This window comes from Anser brachyrhynchus (genome assembly GCF_964034855.1).
Source record: "Anser brachyrhynchus genome assembly, contig: SCAFFOLD_103, whole genome shotgun sequence".
Lineage (NCBI taxonomy): Eukaryota > Metazoa > Chordata > Aves > Anseriformes > Anatidae > Anser > Anser brachyrhynchus.
This window is the reverse complement of record NW_027663585.1, coordinates 38,749-49,196: the sequence shown is the minus strand read 5'-3', so window position 1 is coordinate 49,196 and position 10,448 is coordinate 38,749. Positions and strand designations below refer to the sequence as shown.

At 48.1% G+C, this 10,448-nt stretch overlaps 1 long non-coding RNA gene across 1 annotated transcript; it reads right to left on the bottom strand.

Annotated features, from left to right (window-relative positions):
• Nucleotides 1-580: 580 nt before the first annotated feature.
• On the bottom strand, nucleotides 581-6,937 carry LOC308187214. The gene is made up of 2 exons (XR_013944525.1): nucleotides 6,552-6,937; nucleotides 581-1,453 (listed from the first exon to the last, which is right to left on the bottom strand). It is a non-coding gene; the product is annotated as an uncharacterized lncRNA (long non-coding RNA).
• Nucleotides 6,938-10,448: the final 3,511 nt, after the last annotated feature.

Genomic DNA, 10,448 nt, shown 5'->3' with positions numbered 1-10,448 from the left:
TGAGTCCAGAGATTGCACTGGCACCACTGGGGATGCAGTGCTGTGACTCCAGAGAGCGCACAGGCACCACTGGGGATGCAGTGCAGTGAGTCCAGAGAGTGCACTGGCACCACTGGGGATGCACTGCAGTGAGCCCAGAGTGTGCACTGGCACCACTGGGGATGCAGTGCAGTGAGTCCAGTGAGTGCACTGGCACCACTGGGGAAGCAGTGCAGTGAGTCCAGAGAGTGCAGAGGCACCACTGGTGATGCAGTTTAGTGAGTCCAGAGAGTGCACTGGCACCACTGGGGATGCAGTGCAGTGAGTCCAGTGAGTGTACTGGCACCACTGGGGATGCACTGCAGTGAGTCCAGAGAGTGCACTGGCACCACTGAGAATGCACTTCAGTGAGTCCAGAGAGTGCACTGGCACCACTGGGGATGCACTTCAGTGAGTCCAGAGAGTGCACTGGCACCACTGGGGATGCACTGCAGTGAGTCCAGAGAGTGCACTGGCACCACTGGGGATGCAGTGCTGTGACTCCAGAGAGTGCAGTGGCACCACTGGGGATGCTAGGCCTAGGAAGTGCTGGGGGAAGAACTTTAGGTTTACTCCTGTAAATATTACCCCGAAGTGGGCTTTTGCTCATGTTTGGTGTAGGGTAAACCCAGTGAGTAGTGGGAATCAGTGAGTAAATCCTGCTAGAATGGCAAAGACGGCGCCTATGGATAGGACGTAGTGGAAGTGGGCAACTACGTAGTACGTGTCGTGCAGGGCGATGTCTAGGGAAGAGTTTGCAAGAACGATTCCTGTTAATCCTCCGATGGTAAATAGGAAGATAAATCCTAGAGCTCATAGTATTGGGGGGGGTCTCATTTGATTGTTCCTCTGTGCAGGGTGGCTAGTCAGCTAAATACTTTGATTCCGGTAGGGATGGCAATGATTATAGTGGCTGATGTAAAGTAGGCTCGGGTATCAACGTCTATTCCTACTGTAAACATGTGGTGAGCTCAGACGATGAATCCTAGGAAGCCGATGGATAGTATGGCTCAGACTATTCCCATGTAGCCGAAGGGCTCCTTTTTGCCTGAGTAGTATGTGACTACGTGTGAGATGATTCCGAACCCCGGTAGGATCAGAATATAGACTTCTGGGTGTCCGAAGAATCAGAATAGGTGTTGGTACAGGATTGGGTCTCCTCCTCCAGCGGGGTCGAAGAATGTGGTGTTTAGGTTTCGATCAGTTAGTAATATTGTAATACCGGCGGCGAGTACGGGGAGTGATAGAAGGAGTAGGATGGCGGTAATTAGTACGGATCAGACAAATAGTGGGGTTTGGTATTGTGAGAGTGCGGGGGGTTTTATGTTGATGGCTGTGGTGATAAAGTTGATGGCCCCAAGGATGGAGGAGATACCGGCTAAGTGGAGTGAGAAGATAGCCAGGTCTACTGAAGCTCCGGCGTGGGCAAGGTTACCTGCTAGGGGAGGGTAGACAGTTCAGCCTGTGCCGGCGCCAGCTTCTACAGTGGATGAGGCTAGTAGGAGGAGGAATGATGGGGGGAGGAGTCAAAAGCTTATGTTGTTTATTCGCGGGAATGCTATGTCGGGGGCACCGATTATGAGGGGGACTAATCAGTTGCCGAATCCTCCGATCATGATGGGTATGACTATAAAGAAGCTTATTACAAAGGCGTGAGCGGTAACGATTACATTGTAAATTTGGTCGTCGCCTAGGAGAGTTCCTGGTTGTCCTAGTTCTGCGCGGATTAATAGGCTGAGTGCGGTGCCGACTATTCCTGCTCATGCCCCGAAGATGAGGTACAGGGTGCCAATATCCTTATGGTTAGTGGAAAATAGTCATCGGTTGATGAAGGTGACGGGTAAGATGGTTGAGTGTTGAAGCGTTAGGCTGTAGTCCTTTTTACAGAGGTTTAATTCCTCTTCTTATCGGCTCTGTAGTGAAATTCATGTTGAGTTGCAAGCTCATCGATGCGCACTAGGGTGCGTCAGGGTCTTTGTAGGCAGAAGCCAATTGGTTTAGGCATTTAGCTGTTAACTAGAGTTTTGTGGGATCGAAGCCCATCTGTCTAGGGAGGCTTTAGCTTAATTAAAGCGTCTGACTTGCATTCAGAAGATACAGGTTAATATTCTGTAAGTCTTAATGTGCAGAAACTAAGAGGGTTTAACTCTTATTTAAGGCTTTGAAGGCCTTCGTTTTGGGGTGTTATCCTAAGTTTCTAGACAATGGCATGTATTATTGGGGACAGGGGAAGTAAGAGGATTGATAGTGAGGCAAGGACCGCAGTAGGTGTGCTTGGGGCTTTGCTAGTGTATCATTGTTTTATGTGGTTAGAGGAGTTGGGGGGAAGGGTAATTGTTGAGTGGTATGCGAGGCGTAGGTAGAAGAAGAGGCTGAGCAGTGATAGCATGGCAATTGCCATGGCTGCTGGTGTTATTTCCTGTTTAGTTAGTTCTTGGATGATAAGTCACTTTGGTATAAAGCCTGTTAATGGGGGGAGGCCTGCTAGGGATAAAAGTACTAGTATTAGGGTGGCGTTTAGCACTGGGGTTTTTGTTCATGAGGTTGTGATCATGGATAGGTTAAGGGCTTTGATTTTGTTAAGGGCTAGGAATACGGCTGATGTTATGATTGTGTATAGGTAGAAGGTAAGTAAGGCCAATTTGGGGCTGTAAACTAGGATGATGGCGATTCAGCCTAAGTGGGAGATGGACGAGAAGGCTAGGATTTTGCGTGTTTGTGTTTGATTCAGTCCTATTCAGCCTCCTAGTGCTGTTGAGGCTAGGGCCATGGCGGTGAGTAGAGCTGGGTCGAGGGATTTGGATATTAGTAGGAGCAGGGTTAGTGGGGGGAATTTTATGAGGGTCGAGAGTAGCAGGGCTGTTATTAGTGGCGATCCTTGTAGTACTTCTGGGAATCAGAAGTGAAATGGCACTAGGCCCAGTTTAATAGCGATTGCTGCTGTCAGTAGTAGACAGGAGGTTGGGTGGTTTATTTGTGTGATGTCTCATTGGCCGGTGACTCAGGCATTGGTTATGCTAGAGAATAGGACCAGGGCGGAAGCAGCTGCTTGGGTTAGGAAGTATTTCGTTGCGGCTTCTACTGCTCGTGGGTGGTGGGATTTGGCAATTAGGGGAATGATGGCTAGTGTGTTGATCTCCAGTCCTGTCCAGGCCAGAACTCAGTGGTTGCTGGAAATTGTGATTGTGGTGCCCAAGATGAGGCTGAAGGTTATGATTGGGGTCGCGTAAGGGTTCATTAGTAGAGGAGGGGGTTAAACCATCATTTTCGGGGTATGGGCCCGATAGCTTGATTAGCTGACTCTACTAGAAAATAATATAAGGGAAGTATGGAGAATTTTGATTTCTCTTGTGTGGGTTCAATTCCTACTTTTCTAAGGTCAACAGGAAATGAGAGGGCTGTTATACCTCTATGTTCACTTTATCATAGTGACCCTTTGTAGTTCAGGCACATTTCCTTATGTAAGGAGGTAGGCCTGCATAGCAGATAGGTATGCTGATGTGTCAGAGGCACAGAGCTAGTGTGAGGGGTAGGAAGTTTTTTCATAGTAGGTGCATTAGTTGGTCATATCGGAATCGTGGGTATGAAGCTCGGACCCATAAGAAACCAGAAGATAGTAGGAGGACTTTTGTGGCTAGGATGACGGGGAATAGTTCTGTGGGTGGCCCTAGGGCGCTTGGGTTTAGGAATATGATGGCTGTAAGTGTATTTATTAGCATAATGTTCGCATATTCAGCTAGGAAGAATAAGGCGAAGGGTCCTGCGGCGTATTCAACCTTAAACCCTGAGACTAGCTCAGATTCACCCTCTGTGAGGTCAAAAGGAGCTCGGTTTGTCTCTGCTAGGGTGGATACGTATCATATTATTGCTAGGGGTCATGAGGAGAAAATGAAGTATAGAGGCTCCTGTGCGACGGCAAAGGAGCTGAGTGTGTAGCTTCCGCTTAGTATGATTATTGATAGCAGGATTATGGCCAGTGTCACTTCGTATGAAATGGTCTGTGCTACTGCCCGTAGGGCTCCGATTAGTGCGTATTTTGAGTTCGAGGCTCAGCCTGATCATAGGACTGAGTAGACGGCTAGGCTTGACATGGCTATTAGGAAGAGAACTCCGAGGTTTAGATCTGCTAGGGGAAATGGGAGTGGTAGTGGTGCTCAAGTGGTGAGGGCTAGGACAAGGGCTAGTATTGGTATCAGAATGAATAGAAGTGGGGAAGAGGTAGAGGGTCGGATGGGCTCTTTGGTAAATAGTTTCAGTCCGTCCGCAAATGGTTGAAGTAGGCCAAAAGGCCCGACAACGTTAGGGCCTTTGCGGGATTGTATGTAGCTTAGGATTTTCCGTTCTACTAGGGTTAGGAAGGCTACGGCAATCAGGATTGGGATGATGTATAGGAGGGATATAATGAGGCAGCTTAGTGTTGTTATTTGAATCATGGGTGAAGCTAGGGAGAGGATTTGAACCTCTGGGGAAAGGGCTTAAGCCTTCTGCACTTGCCGGGCTCTGCCACTCTAGCTGGTCCTTTTCTAGGATTGAAAGTGGTGGGGGAAGGCCCTCTTCACGGTTTAGTTGGTTTCACTGCTTAGAGGGGGGGGGCGTGCTTGTGGTATTGGCCCCACTTTCCCGGTCCTTTCGTACTGGGGAGAGTGTGTCATAGATAGAAACCGACCTGGATTGCTCCGGTCTGAACTCAGATCACGTAGGACTGTTGATGGTTTAGTCGGCCTGGGATTGCGTCTGTTTTAACTCCGAGCGTTGGGACTGCTCAGGAGTGGAGTACGTCTCCTGCAGTAATGATCACGCGGATGGGGGATTCTATTGGGATAACTACGCGGTGGTCAACTTCTAGCAGTCGGAAGTGGCCGTTGGGTAAGTCTGGGGTGGGCACTATGTAGGAGTCGAATGATAGGTCTTTGAAGTCTGTGTATTCGTAGCTTCAGTATCATTGGTGGTCGATGGCTTTTAGGGTGAGGTCTGGTTCATCGATTTTGTCCATTATGTAGAGGATTTGTAGGGATGGGAGGGCGAGGAGTACCAGGACGATAGCAGGTAGGATTGTCCAGATCAGCTCTACTTCTTGGGCGTCTACAGCATTGGACGAGAGTTTTTCTGTTAGTATGTGGGCTAAAAGGTAGAGAACTAGGCTGCAGATAGCTAGGGCAACGATTAGGGCGTGGTCGTGGAATTCAACGAGTTCTTCTATGATGGGTGATGAGGCGTCTTGGAATCCTAGTTGGGAGTGGTTGGCCACATGAGATGTACAGGATTTTTACCTGTGATTTAGTCTTGACAAGGCTATGTAATTGGTTTACTAACGTCTCATAAGAAAGAAGCATGAGCGGTGAATGCAGTTGGCTTGAAACCAGCATGTGAGGGTTCGATTCCTTCCTTTCTTGTACTTGGACGAAGGCCGGTTCCTCGAAAGTATGGTATGGGGGAGGGCAGCCGTGGATTCATTCAACGTTTGTGGTAGTTAGTTCTGGTTGTAGGACTTTTCGTTTGGCCGAAAAGGCTTCTCAGATGATGAATATTAGTATGATTACGGCTACTATTGAGATTAGGGAGCCGATGGAGGAAATGGTGTTTCATAGTGTGTAGGCGTCGGGATAGTCCGAGTATCGTCGGGGTATTCCTGCTAGGCCTAGGAAGTGCTGGGGGAAGAACGTTAGGTTTACTCCTGTAAATATTACCCCGAAGTGGGCTTTTGCTCATGTTTGGTGTAGGGTAAACCCAGTGAGTAGTGGGAATCAGTGAGTAAATCCTGCTAGAATGGCAAAGACGGCGCCTATGGATAGGACGTAGTGGAAGTGGGCAACTACGTAGTACGTGTCGTGCAGGGCGATGTCTAGGGAAGAGTTTGCAAGAACGATTCCTGTTAATCCTCCGATGGTAAATAGGAAGATAAATCCTAGAGCTCATAGTATTGGGGGGGTCTCATTTGATTGTTCCTCCGTGCAGGGTGGCTAGTCAGCTAAATACTTTGATTCCGGTAGGGATGGCAATGATTATAGTGGCTGATGTAAAGTAGGCTTGGGTATCAACGTCTATTCCTACTGTAAACATGTGGTGAGCTCAGACGATGAATCCTAGGAAGCCGATGGATAGTATGGCTCAGACTATTCCCATGTAGCCGAAGGGCTCCTTTTTGCCTGAGTAGTACGTGACTACGTGTGAGATGATTCCGAACCCCGGTAGGATCAGAATATAGACTTCTGGGTGTCCGAAGAATCAGAATAGGTGTTGGTACAGGATTGGGTCTCCTCCTCCAGCGGGGTCGAAGAATGTGGTGTTTAGGTTTCGATCAGTTAGTAATATTGTAATACCGGCGGCGAGTACGGGGAGTGATAGAAGGAGTAGGATGGCGGTAATTAGTACGGATCAGACAAATAGTGGGGTTTGGTATTGTGAGAGTGCGGGGGGTTTTATGTTGATGGCTGTGGTGATAAAGTTGATGGCCCCAAGGATGGAGGAGATACCGGCTAAGTGGAGTGAGAAGATAGCCAGGTCTACTGAAGCTCCGGCGTGGGCAAGGTCACCTGCTAGGGGAGGGTAGACAGTTCAGCCTGTGCCGGCGCCAGCTTCTACAGTGGATGAGGCTAGTAGTAGGAGGAATGATGGGGGGAGGAGTCAAAAGCTTATGTTGTTTATTCGCGGGAATGCTATGTCGGGGGCACCGATTATGAGGGGGACTAATCAGTTGCCGAATCCTCCGATCATGATGGGTATGACTATAAAGAAGCTTATTACAAAGGCGTGAGCGGTAACGATTACATTGTAAATTTGGTCGTCGCCTAGGAGAGTTCCTGGTTGTCCTAGTTCTGCGCGGATTAATAGGCTGAGTGCGGTGCCGACTATTCCTGCTCATGCCCCGAAGATGAGGTACAGGGTGCCAATATCCTTATGGTTAGTGGAAAATAGTCATCGGTTGATGAAGGTGACGGGTAAGATGGCTGAGTGTTGAAGCGTTAGGCTGTAGTCCTTTTTACAGAGGTTTAATTCCTCTTCTTATCGGCTCTGTAGTGAAATTCATGTTGAGTTGCAAGCTCATCGATGCGCACTAGGGTGCGTCAGGGTCTTTGTAGGCAGAAGCCAATTGGTTTAGGCATTTAGCTGTTAACTAGAGTTTTGTGGGATCGAAGCCCATCTGTCTAGGGAGGCTTTAGCTTAATTAAAGCGTCTGACTTGCATTCAGAAGATACAGGTTAATATTCTGTAAGTCTTAATGTGCAGAAACTAAGAGGGTTTAACTCTTATTTAAGGCTTTGAAGGCCTTCGTTTTGGGGTGTTATCCTAAGTTTCTAGACAATGGCATGTATTATTGGGGACAGGGGAAGTAAGAGGATTGATAGTGAGGCAAGGACCGCAGTAGGTGTGCTTGGGGCTTTGCTAGTGTATCATTGTTTTATGTGGTTAGAGGAGTTGGGGGGAAGGGTAATTGTTGAGTGGTATGCGAGGCGTAGGTAGAAGAAGAGGCTGAGCAGTGATAGCATGGCAATTGCCATGGCTGCTGGTGTTATTTCCTGTTTAGTTAGTTCTTGGATGATAAGTCACTTTGGTATAAAGCCTGTTAATGGGGGGAGGCCTGCTAGGGATAAAAGTACTAGTATTAGGGTGGCGTTTAGCACTGGGGTTTTTGTTCATGAGGTTGTGATCATGGATAGGTTAAGGGCTTTGATTTTGTTAAGGGCTAGGAATACGGCTGATGTTATGATTGTGTATAGGTAGAAGGTAAGTAAGGCCAATTTGGGGCTGTAAACTAGGATGATGGCGATTCAGCCTAAGTGGGAGATGGACGAGAAGGCTAGGATTTTGCGTGTTTGTGTTTGGTTCAGTCCTATTCAGCCTCCTAGTGCTGTTGAGGCTAGGGCCATGGCGGTGAGTAGAGCTGGGTCGAGGGATTTGGATGTTAGTAGGAGCAGGGTTAGTGGGGGGAATTTTATGAGGGTCGAGAGTAGCAGGGCTGTTATTAGTGGCGATCCTTGTAGTACTTCTGGGAATCAGAAGTGAAATGGCACTAGGCCCAGTTTAATAGCGATTGCTGCTGTCAGTAGTAGACAGGAGGTTGGGTGGTTTATTTGTGTGATGTCTCATTGGCCGGTGACTCAGGCATTGGTTATGCTAGAGAATAGGACCAGGGCGGAAGCAGCTGCTTGGGTTAGGAAGTATTTCGTTGCGGCTTCTACTGCTCGTGGGTGGTGGGATTTGGCAATTAGGGGAATGATGGCTAGTGCGTTGATCTCCAGTCCTGTCCAGGCCAGAACTCAGTGGTTGCTGGAAATTGTGATTGTGGTGCCCAAGATGAGGCTGAAGGTTATGATTGGGGTCGCGTAAGGGTTCATTAGTAGAGGAGGGGGTTAAACCATCATTTTCGGGGTATGGGCCCGATAGCTTGATTAGCTGACTCTACTAGAAAATAATATAAGGGAAGTATGGAGAATTTTGATTTCTCTTGTGTGGGTTCAATTCCTACTTTTCTAAGGTCAACAGGAAATGAGAGGGCTGTTATACCTCTATGTTCACTTTATCATAGTGACCCTTTGTAGTTCAGGCACATTTCCTTATGTAAGGAGGTAGGCCTGCATAGCAGATAGGTATGCTGATGTGTCAGAGGCACAGAGCTAGTGTGAGGGGTAGGAAGTTTTTTCATAGTAGGTGCATTAGTTGGTCATATCGGAATCGTGGGTATGAAGCTCGGACCCATAAGAAACCAGAAGATAGTAGGAGGACTTTTGTGGCTAGGATGACGGGGAATAGTTCTGTGGGTGGCCCTAGGGCGCTTGGGTTTAGGAATATGATGGCTGTAAGTGTATTTATTAGCATAATGTTCGCATATTCAGCTAGGAAGAATAAGGCGAAGGGTCCTGCGGCGTATTCAACCTTAAACCCTGAGACTAGCTCAGATTCACCCTCTGTGAGGTCAAAAGGAGCTCGGTTTGTCTCTGCTAGGGTGGATACGTATCATATTATTGCTAGGGGTCATGAGGAGAAAATGAAGTATAGAGGCTCCTGTGCGACGGCAAAGGAGCTGAGTGTGTAGCTTCCGCTTAGTATGATTATTGATAGCAGGATTATGGCCAGTGTCACTTCGTATGAAATGGTCTGTGCTACTGCCCATAGGGCTCCGATTAGTGCGTATTTTGAGTTCGAGGCTCAGCCTGATCATAGGACTGAGTAGACGGCTAGGCTTGACATGGCTATTAGGAAGAGAACTCCGAGGTTTAGATCTGCTAGGGGAAATGGGAGTGGTAGTGGTGCTCAAGTGGTGAGGGCTAGGACAAGGGCTAGTATTGGTATCAGAATGAATAGAAGTGGGGAAGAGGTAGAGGGTCGGATGGGCTCTTTGGTAAATAGTTTCAGTCCGTCCGCAAATGGTTGAAGTAGGCCAAAAGGCCCGACAACGTTAGGGCCTTTGCGGGATTGTATGTAGCTTAGGATTTTCCGTTCTACTAGGGTTAGGAAGGCTACGGCAATCAGGATTGGGATGATGTATAGGAGGGATATAACGAGGCAGCTTAGTGTTGTTATTTGAATCATGGGTGAAGCTAGGGAGAGGATTTGAACCTCTGGGGAAAGGGCTTAAGCCTTCTGCACTTGCCGGGCTCTGCCACTCTAGCTGGTCCTTTTCTAGGATTGAAAGTGGTGGGGGAAGGCCCTCTTCACGGTTTAGTTGGTTTCACTGCTTAGAGGGGGGGGGCGTGCTTGTGGTATTGGCCCCACTTTCCCGGTCCTTTCGTACTGGGGAGAGTGTGTCATAGATAGAAACCGACCTGGATTGCTCCGGTCTGAACTCAGATCACGTAGGACTGTTAATCGTTGAACAAACGAACCCTTAATAGCGGCTGCACCATTAGGATGTCCTGATCCAACATCGAGGTCGTAAACCCCCCTGTCGATATGGGCTCTTGAGGGGGATTGCGCTGTTATCCCTGGGGTAGCTTGGTCCATTAATCAATTATATTGGGTCTGGTCACTGTTAGCACTTTGAGGGGTAGCTCTAGGTAAAGAGGTATGGTCTTGTTTTTGGAGGATTTGTTCTCCTCCAAGGTCGCCCCAACCGAAAAATATCGACCAGGCTCTGCGATGGTAGTGGCCCCAGTGGGGTTGATTGAGGATTCGCGGTGGTCGTTGATTTTTAAGTTCCACAGGGTCTTCTCGTCTTATGTTCACATCCCCGCTTTTGCACGGGGAGATCAATTTCACTGATTATCTGTGAGAGACAGTTAAGACCTCGTTTAGCCATTCATACAAGTCTCGATTTATGGGACAATTGATTGCGCTACCTTTGCACGGTTAGGATACCGCGGCCGTTAAACCTAAGTCACCGGGCAGGCATCACCTTCAATACTTGTTTAATTTGCTGAAGGCTATGTTTTTGGTAAACAGTCGGGCCTTATTAATTTGCCGAGTTCCTTTCACAGATTTTAATCGCTCTT